At 45.3% G+C, this 10,360-nt stretch overlaps 1 long non-coding RNA gene across 1 annotated transcript; it reads right to left on the bottom strand.

Annotated features, from left to right (window-relative positions):
• Positions 1-2,564: 2,564 nt before the first annotated feature.
• Positions 2,565-6,862, bottom strand: LOC138413818 (uncharacterized). Its single transcript, XR_011246222.1, has 3 exons — positions 6,741-6,862; positions 6,496-6,587; positions 2,565-3,810 (listed from the first exon to the last, which is right to left on the bottom strand). It is a non-coding gene; the product is annotated as an uncharacterized lncRNA (long non-coding RNA).
• Between the last annotated feature and the right edge of the window lie 3,498 nt (positions 6,863-10,360).

The following is a 10,360-nucleotide window of genomic DNA, read 5'->3' as shown; positions in this document are numbered from 1 at the left end:
GCTGAGAGAAATCTATGAGCTTGTTTTGCTATAAATCAACAGGAATATATCAGACGCACAACAACATCACACAAATGTTAACACATTCTTTAATGCACACAACATTACAGACACACACGCTGAACTTCAAAGCTGTGTGGTCACACACACACACACACACACACACACACACACACACACACACACACACACACACACACACACACACAATACAACAAAGTCTTTCTTCTCCTCAGACCTGAGCAGCCTCACTAAACATGTGTGTGTGTGTGTGTGTGTGTGTGTGTGTGTGTGTGTGTGTGTGTGTGTGTGTGTGTCTGTGTGTGTGTGTGTGTGTGTGTGTGTCTTTGAATCCCTCCGCTGCAGGTTTGCTCTCAGATTAAAGATTCATCTCGATCGTCAACTCAAAGAAACAAGTAAACTGAATGATTTATTTGTATTAGCAGAGGTCAGAGGTCATCACAGTTTAATCTGAGCCTGAGAGGTGACATCATTATTTTACCTGAAATAAACTTTTTCAATAATAATAATAATAATAAATCCTTCAATTTCAAATGTTAAATTCAATCACTCTCTCTAAATGTGCCTGATTTATTTCATCAAGATCCATGAATTATTGATAATGTTGAAAATCTCACAATGTTAAGTTTTGGATCTGCACCAAAATGTAAGATAATATCAAGGTTCATGTAAATCTGGTGTTTAATCCTCCAGACAAACAATCAAACTCACCGGAATGTAAAAAGTATTATGTTCCTCTCTGACCCGAATCCATCAAATGGTAAATGTGTATTTGTACATGTAGTACATGGTCACACCGGTGTCTTGCCCAAGGACACTTCAGCACGAGGCCAACTGATGAACAGAAGCACTGGAGCGGTGCAGCGAACCGTCTGTTAACTTTGGGCCTAAAAGATCGATTCCTGATTCAAAGCACTTTTGTCACAGCTCATCAACTCTCAACTCAGTCTTGTATTTTTAGATCTGGAATAAACATCTCTCATGACAGACCTGAGTTCAGGTGTTAAGGCCACTTGCAGGTGTTTTCTGAGCGTGAGTGATTTGGTGCAGCTTGATTTGTTTGGGCCTTGACGGAGCAATGAGCTCCACTTTGGGCCGTTCTAGTTATTTACGGTCTTTGGACGGTGCCGACGTCTTTAATAAGCGACTGTTGTCGGAGCAGAAAACACTGTGGTTTGGTTCCTCTGGTTTTTAATTTGGGGAACTTGTTGATTCGGTTTGTTGAAAAGTTTGTGTCACCGCTGTTTGTGTCGACTCAGCTCCCACGTAGGAAAATCTACAGACGTGTGAGCGGGCTGTGTTCCTCGGGTGGGACAGGGAGGATTACGGCTGATGTGACATCGACTGGTAATGAATGTTAAAAACATGAAAGCAGAGACGTTGGCCTCACACCGTCACACTGACCCTAATTAAACTCTATTAACCCCCCGCCACCATCTCTCTCACCTCCATCTTCTCTCCGCCTCGTCCTCGCTGAAACCCGCCTGCGGTGTTGTAAGGATGTGCCGCGAATAGCGATGGGCCTGCCGTCTGCCTCCCCGTCCCGTTTTAATTAACCGCCGTCCGATGTCGAGGTGACGAGAGGAGGAAGAGGAGAATCTTAAATTCCGAGTGAAAAGAGGAAAAAGAGGTAGATGAGGAGGAAGGAGGAGAAGAAGAGGTGAGAGGAAGCCAGGGGTAGATAGAGAGAGAGAGACAGAGAGGGGCGAGCGGGGTCGTCCTCCCTGCTAATTTGCTGACATGGGGGCATCGGGGAGCGCTGGCCTCCTAATAAGATTGTTTCTTGAAGGAGCAGAGCGAGCTGTGAAGGGAACAAAAGTAACTGTGCCCCACGAATCCTGTAGCCAATTAGTCCGTATCAATAATTAAGAAGCATTGTCTGCGCAGGGGCAGGGGCAGCAGATTGAGTTTCCCTCCACTCGACTAGATTGTTATGACAAGCAGTGCCTACATAATGATATTAGCCATTAATAATTCACCGGCGGGCCCGCGATGCTGCAGGTGACAGGAGGCCGGCGGCACGCTCAGGCAGCCATCAGTCAGCCTGCTCGCCAATTATCAGAGGTCAGGAATCAAAAATGGAAATTGAAAATTGCTCCGGTCGGCCAGGTGTGTGTTTTCGTGGCGTGCGGTGAATTTAAAGTGTCGGGAATATTCAGTGTGTGATTCAGAGGTGGAGAACGACTCAGATCCTTCGTCTCATTGTCGCTCTCTGGGCGTTTTATGGCAAAGTGAGTTTGGGGATTTGTTGGGTTTTTGTCAAATGACCAAATGTTAAAGTGACTTTATGAACAGTTTGAAATATCACGCAGCGACAAGCAAAACATCTGGATGAGCTGAGATCTTGGAGGTCGTTCAGCAATGAAATGATGTCATTTACTTACGCAGATGTTGGAAACATCCAACTAACAGGTATCATATTATATCTGTCATCACGTGGGACATCACGTGGGACATCACGTGGGACAACATGTGTCTCAATGTGTTTGTCCTTTAATAATAATAATAATAATAATAATAATAACTTATCTGTGCAGCACTTTTCAAGAGAAACTCACAAACAGTCAGAATTAGAAAAATAAGAAACACAAAATAAAAACTTTAGACGTCACTTGATGAAAACTTTTTTATAAAGATCGGATTTAAGAAGTGAGATAATAAATATAATAAAGTGAGATTTGAACAAAGAAACCTTCAAAAGACTAAATGAGGGTTGAAGAGATGTTTTTCTGGATTCTCACCTTCACTAGTTAACATGAGAATTATTCAAATGAATTCCTGACTTACTCTGAAGGCCATCAGCAACGTTTAAGGTGGAATGTTTTCTCGAGTGTTACTTTTAGTTGAACCAAAACTTTATTTTTACAAGATTATGTGAAATGTGAATATTCCATTTTCTCACCTGGAGAAAGAAACAGTCAGCTCCGTCATTAAAGTTTAAGTTTTTTAAGTTTGAGTTCATTAAAACGCCTGAAAAACTGTGGACGGTTAAAATTTTATCTATTTAAAATGAGAAATAATCAAAGCAAAATGGGGGTGGGGGTGATTGACAGGGAGGTCGAAGCCTCGCTGGCTTCACAACAACGGCAACATCTGTGCTGGTGTGTGTGTGTGTGTGTGTGTGTGTGTGTGTTTGAGGAGGCAGGGCAAGTGGTACTGAAGTGATGAAGGCAGAGTCCACACACACACACACACACACACACAGAATGCCTGTCTCTGTCTCGTGTCCCAGCAGGCCTTTCTCTGCCGACAGAGTGGACGCCGCCTGCTGATCAGGTCCGTCTGCCGGGCCCCATGGGCGAGCTGCACGCTCAGGCCCCCGTCACTGCAGCAGACACTCGGATGATGGCGTCCCTGAGGGCCCCCTGGTGAAGCTGCACATCTGGACCCTGCTGAGGTTTGCTTTTTTGAATTTTTATTTGCTGTTACGTTAAAATGCAAGAAAATAAATAAGAAACACAACAGAAGTACTGTGTCGTTCGTCGTCTCTCATGTCTTTCTGTCCTTTAACAAATCTGGATGCCGACACAGATTCACACACAGTGACAGAGACGGACGGCTGAGAGGAAAGAGAGAGGAGAGGACAGGAGACGAGAGAAGAGGAGGTGGAGGACAGCAGGAGTGAAGGGAAACTAAAGGAAGAGGAGACGAGGAGGGAAGAGCCGCTGAGAGGAAAAAGAGGATAAAGCGATAAAAGAGGCGTCGGTCGTGTTTTCACTCCGACTGTCAGCGTCGACTCTGAGCTGACAGGCTGCAGCTGCTGTCAACAGGAAGTCACTGCCTGGAAACCTGCACAATCACAATAAAACAAGTCGTTCATTTAGATTTTTACACTTCAAGAACTGTGGATTATGAGCAAAGTGTCCAGGAGCCAAATACTTTTAGTTCTACGCTCGTATTTTATCAGTTAATCATTAGAAAACTTTCTTTCTTTACATTCTTGTGAATTATCCAGCTTCAGACGTTCAGCATTCATTTAAAGAAACACAGAACTTTTACCTGGTGAGAAACAAACTGCATTCGAGAAGTTACAGATAAATGCGTCCTCTCTCATAATATCTTATTGAGGAGGCTCCTGGTGAAACATTTTATTACTTCCGTCCCTTTGAGGTTGTTGTGCAGCCATGTCAGAAGTCAGAACATTTAAAGTTTGAAAAGTTATATTTCGGGTTGAGGTCTGATCATTACAACCGTCTGGGATGTTTTCAAAGTTTAGGAATAAAACAGATCTACTCTTCTCAAGTCCACACACCCGACCGATCGCTGCATGAAGATCAGTCAGGTGACGTGTCCTCCTGTTGGACACATGCACCTTCAGTAGGGTTCAGACTGACGATATCAAACTCTCAACTCCGTCCTGCAGCCAAAGATCACGATCTCGACCACAAACCTCAGATATTTGAATTCTTACAACTGAAATCTCAGTAAATGTTGACACTTGTAGTTTGATGAAAAGTTATTCTGCGTCGTCGTCGGGGAGGATTCCCTGACCTTCGTCTTCACCTTTACTCCTGAAACTGAAACTGAGACGCCCCAACACATCAGACTCAACAGTTCCGCTACGACCGATCAGAAAAGGACAACGCGCAGCGAGGCCATCGCTCTCATGAGACTTCGTGCTGGTGACGACAGAGTGGCCGCGGCTGCCAACATCAAATAGTCGTCACTTTCTTATTCACTTTAAAGTCTCCTCCAAGGCGCGAGCTAATCACAGATGATCTCAGCATCTCCCTTAAAAGCCGTCCAACACAACTTAGCATAACAGTTAATAAAACATCGACCCATCAGAGGGGAGATTGTATTCTTTCTGCCGGCCGGAGGAATGAATAACTCCAACTGAAGTGTGACTCAGATCATCTGATTGACATTTAACCCTGTCATCTTGAAGCGCTGAGGGGGAATCAATAAATTAGTGACACAGCATCAGATCCGTGTGTTTTAATTGCTGAGCTGTGCATTATTTATCCTTCTGAAGCAGATGAGCAGTGAACGGACTCCGGGCGTTGATTACCGAGCTAAAGACTGATCACAGCGAATGAGAGATCGGCGTCTGTGAAGCGGCGACGCCTGACGAGAGCAGCTCCGTCCTCACAGAAAATAATGTGGTGGGACTTTGACGTGAATCTGGCGGAGGACGATGGACCTGCTGCACTTTCTAAAACAATTTCTCAGTCTCTGGAGAATAATTGTGCATGACTCCAACTGCAAAATGAAGTTTTTTTCTATTCTTTATTAACCTCGTTGGAGTTTTGGCTCTTTGGAAAAGCTTCGTAAAAAGTTTCAGAGAAGTTTCGGTCCACGCTGCCTGCAGGAACCACTCTGCTCCAGAGAGTCCAGATCTCCCTGATCTCCTCCGAGTACCACAAGTCACTGCAAAGTAAATGAACAGTTCTCCGGGTCTGTGTTGGAGATCTCTGGAGCTACAGTAGAGCAGTGATGTCTTTTAAAACAGAGTCGTGAGGATGTAGAGTTTATTAAAGTTGTTTAAATTTAAAGCTGAAACACGTTTTCTCTCACGAGCAGCTTCATCGTCTGAGCAGGAATGAAGAGAAGTTGCTGAAACTTGACATTTTGTTCTGTGGAGACTCTTATGTCCATGACTGCCGTGCCGCTTCCCACGGTGCCGCCCGGCACACGATGCGAACAGGCTTCAACTTGTTTAAAGACTCTTCTGGGTATAAAGTATAAATAATGAAACCTGGAGAGAGAGAGAGAGAGAGAGACAGGTTATTCTGCACCATTCTCTCTCTCTCTCTCTCGTTTCTGCAAACTCACCGTACGACCTCACCCATCTCGTACAGGGTCCCCGCATCCGCCGGAACAACCCTCTGTAAGCCCCTCCCCTCACTGCCGCTCCTCCGCCGGGTTTCTATATATTTGTTTTTGGCCGTGATTCGCTGGCCCATTAAAAAAGAATAAGAGCTTATGACATATTCAAAGAGGGCATGTCTGGAGTATAAAGTCTAGGGAGGCTATGATTCATTAATGGAGCCATGAATAGATAACTGGCTGTTGTATGATATCATGCTCACTGTTGAATTCACGCTGCCATTCACATCATTTCCTGCTCGGAGAATCTGGATACCGTCACAAACAGTATGTGATCATATGAGGATTTTAAACAATTCATAAGCACGTGTGTTTCGTACGTGAAGATTCCGTCTCGTGTCAACTTTTTACTTTCAATTATTGAGACCAGGGTTCTCAGGGTTTTATGGGTGAAAATGCTTTGTCATTCATTTGCTGTTCGTATATTTACAAATCAGCTTTTTATCTGCAGGTTCATGAGGATTATTTTTATTATGAAGCTGAGATTTACTGTGTGAGAATGAGTTTAGTCTTAAAACGTCATTTTTAAAGTCATAAACAATCAGAATTACAATGAAACAGAAGCGTTTTCTCAAATTTTGCTCTGATTTAACTTGAAGATATAAAAACTTCAATCACAGCCAAGTGGGTTTCAACCACACAAACCTTGTTGTTGGTCGAGGCTGTGATGTCATCAAACCTGAAGTCCACTGTCACACGAGTGAGAAGAAGAGGATCATCGGAGGAAACAGAAGATTCTGCAAATACCAGAGGATCTGTCACGTGTTCGTCTGTGCTGAGACCGAAGAGCAGGAGGATGGTCATTTCAAAAACACAAACAGAAAAAAGCTTCTCACTCATTTTCTACAGAACGGAGTGAGGACATGAAACTGTTGTTCAGATTTATTCACTGATCGATGCTGACACATGTAGCCAAACATGAAATACTGTTTTCTAACATCCAGCATGATTTCATGCTTTGTCTGGAAACAACAGCAGCAGCTGCACACGCTGTTCTCTTCTTGGAAGTTGCATAAGCTTTGTTACGCAATCAGAGGAGGGAGTCGACTTCAAGCTCATCTCAGCAGAAACAAAGAGCCGCGATGCTCAAAGAGCAGGAAGGAGCACAAAGATTCCTGTCGACAGGCGCAGCCCTTCATCTGCAGCTAATAACACGGACGCCAGTGTTTGGGCAGTTGTTGTTGTTATTGCTTTGGTGTGAATCGCTCTGCGCCGCTCGTCCCTGTTGTGCTTCAGTTCAGTGCTGCTCTTTGCTGAGCTCTTTCTCTATTCTCTCGCTCTCTGCCCTGTTCTGTTTCTGCCTCCACATCCTCAGCAGTCGGGCCTTTCTGTGCGGATCCCGAGCGGCCCGACTCCGCAGCACCACCGTCTCACCTAATTGCTGTGGACTCTCTGCTCACCAGTCTGCTTCTGTCTTGAAAAAAAGACTATGTTTGTAGCCGGCTGTTCAGCTTTTATCTATATTTTAAGCCACACACAAGGTGTAGAGTCGGCCTGGAGCTTGTTACAGGGGCCCGCGGCTGCATAATTCATGAGGAGGAGCCGCTCGCTGCAGCGGCTAAATAAAAGATCTGCCAGCGGTGGATGGCAGGACAGAGCTGCACACTGTACCTGCCACCTGTGTGTCAATGCAGGTGTGTGTCTGTTTGGGTGGGTCTGTGTTTTTCTGTGTGCGCATCACAACCCCCGAGGTGAGATCAATACAGGTGTGAATGACACACACACACACACACACTCCTCAGTGATGGTGGGTGATCCGTCTATTAAAGCTGCTGTTGAACACAGAGGAGACTCAAGAGCAGCAGGAGATGTCGTCATGTGAGTCTCCTTCTTCACCTCCTCCTCCTCCTCCTCCTCCTCCTCCAGTTACACAACTGTAGGACAGGACGGTGAAGTGAGGTTGTGGCTGCGATGCTGTTTCCTGCTGCAGCTCCGTCAGTGTGACAAGACAAGATCTGAGATTCATCTGTCTTTTCATTCAAAGACACAAAACACATCTCTTACACTTGTGGATAAAGAAAATTAAAAATTAAAAAGCTCAAATAATAAAACATATTTACCTCATTTAGTTTAGTTGTTTACCACATAACTAATCATTTGTCAAAAGATCAGATGTGATTCAAACCAAACACTTCATCAAGATCTAATCATCTTAAATTAAAGCTTCATCACACACTTACTCCAAATTTATTAAATAATACAAATTAACTCACGTTACCCGACGCAGCAGAAGCAGCACGGATCCTGAACTTGACTCTCAGGTTTTTCACAGTCTTGTTTTTTATGCCTCGTTTAAAGTAAATAAAGTTTCAACCCAACCTCTCCCACATCGTCCATGGGGAAAATAAATAGGAATTATTCAAACACATTTTCTTTTTTTTCAGTTTTTCTAACTTTTTTCACTGTTTAAAATTACTCAGGTTTCAACAGAGTTTGAAATAACTGGTGAATATTGTGAGTTTAGGTAAAAATATGTCGCTGATGTTCACAGTAGCTGAGATTCTGAGCGGAGGATGATTGAAAAGCTTGTGAACACGCTACAGAACATAAACTGCACGTTCACAATTTAAAACGAGCGTCAGTAAAATAAGCTTCATCTCGATCACAAGTGCAAACATGAGGCTTGTTTCACCTTTGGCTGCAAATCGTATCTGAACATTTCACAGTGTTGGAGTAAAAGTAGTATTTCCGTTCCAGCTGAGAGCTAAGTGTTGGTGCTGCAGGAGATCAGGGCTGATACCGGATTAAATAAGAAACATGACGGAGGACGAGGCCGACTGTGAGCGGCAAGAGGCATGAAACCGCATGTGGAAGCTGGCAGCTGTAAGTTGGACGAGGGAGATGCTATCGTCCGTACAAAATACATGAACCCACAGAAGAGTGACTGTTCTTCTTTAGTCTCCTCGTCCTCCCTCCTGTTTCTCTCCTTCCTTTTATTTTGTCTCCTCGTGAGGTCTTTAGGGAGTGATGCAGGAGGACGCGGGGCAGGTCAGGAGGGCAAGGACCAGGAGGCGGTCTGGTGCAGGGGATGCTGGGTAAGGGCGAGCAGGGAGGGGAGATGGCACGTGGAGGCGCGTGGAGCGGGAGCGGCGTGGGAGAAAGGCCCGATGCCCCGAACGCGAGAGGGGGTGAGAGGGGGTGTGTGCGGGTTGATCCCTCTAAAAGCCTCGGCTTTTTCAGCAGGCTCAAATTATTACCAGCGTGCAAGGAACAAGGGCTCTGCTTGGGGGTGAGCCACCCAGGAGAGTGCCTAGCCTCGGGGCGATTTACAGAAGAAAGTAACATGGGAGCGTAATGGGAGGGAGGGAGGGAGGGAGGGAGGGAGGGTGGAGGGGAGGGACGGAGCGGTGGGTCGGAGCTGATGTTGGGAAAAGTTAAGGGGGATTTTTACCCTCCTTGCTGAACGCCCGGCTCCTCGGCCCTGCGCTCATTATCTGAGGCCTTCCATGCTTTTCCATTCCAACGCTACACCTCCGCTCGGGCATCTCTCTCTCTCTCTTTTCTTTCTATCAATCCTCCCCTGCTCAGCTCAGTTTTTCTTCGACCTCCTTCAGGCATCTTTTTCATTCCGCTTACCCTCTTCTCTCTCCCTCCATCTATTTATTCATCATTGATTGAGCTCCACAGTCGAGCCAGGTTCACCGGTGTTGAGGTCTCTGTTTCTGTCTCTTTGCTTCTCTATCTTCTCTGGAATCTGACACTCTTCTTCAATTTTAGTTGATTTTCTTTATTGCATTTTTCCAACTTTTCTTTTCTGAATCTAGTCTGCAGGCAGTCGGACTCTGATCATGTCCGTCCTTCTCTTCATGGAGTCTCTTCCACCTCAGAGTCTTTAAAGGTCTCCAGACCTGAGTCTCTTCAGGAGCTTGGATCTTTCCAGTTCTTTGTTTACGTGCAGCCTCTAGTATCTGTATGATTTTACAATCCCACGGTCCATGACCCTGATTTTCACTGTGTGGGTTGCACCCTGGTGCTTTTAGTATTTTTCAGATTTCATTTTTGTTTCCCATTTTTATATTTGTTATGTTTATACTTCCCAATAAAACCCGGTCCGGCTCAAAGGTGCTGGGTCGGTCAGGAACTCTTGGCTTCACCTTCGAATGCATCGGTTTGGTGTCGTGATTGGTGGCGTGCTCTGCACCGTGGCTGCCCCGCCCCCTCCTCCCTGTGAATGTAATCTGATTGGTGCGGCAGGTTTGGGCTGAAGAAGTCTGCGTGTGATTGGTTTGGCAGGTTTGAGACTGGGCGTGGTTTCTCCCTGCAGGTCTCTGGCACACCTGCAGCTCATCTCCACCAATCACCTGCTGCAGTATAAGAGCCTGGTCTTCACTCCTCACCAGATGATGTGGTTTGACTCCCTCTCTCTCTCTCTGTCTCTGTCTGAATCCTGACGTCCTGTTCTCCTTTAGTTTGGGTTAATATCAGTACTTCACGTTAGAAGACTGTTGTTATGGTTACAACTTGCAGTAAATGTCGTGGAAAGGTTATGAAATGAAAGAAACATGACTGA

This window comes from Paralichthys olivaceus, chromosome 15 (genome assembly GCF_024713975.1).
Source record: "Paralichthys olivaceus isolate ysfri-2021 chromosome 15, ASM2471397v2, whole genome shotgun sequence".
Classification (NCBI taxonomy): domain Eukaryota; kingdom Metazoa; phylum Chordata; class Actinopteri; order Pleuronectiformes; family Paralichthyidae; genus Paralichthys; species Paralichthys olivaceus.
Note: the sequence above shows the minus strand (reverse complement) of the source record. Positions and strands in the feature narration are given on the sequence as shown.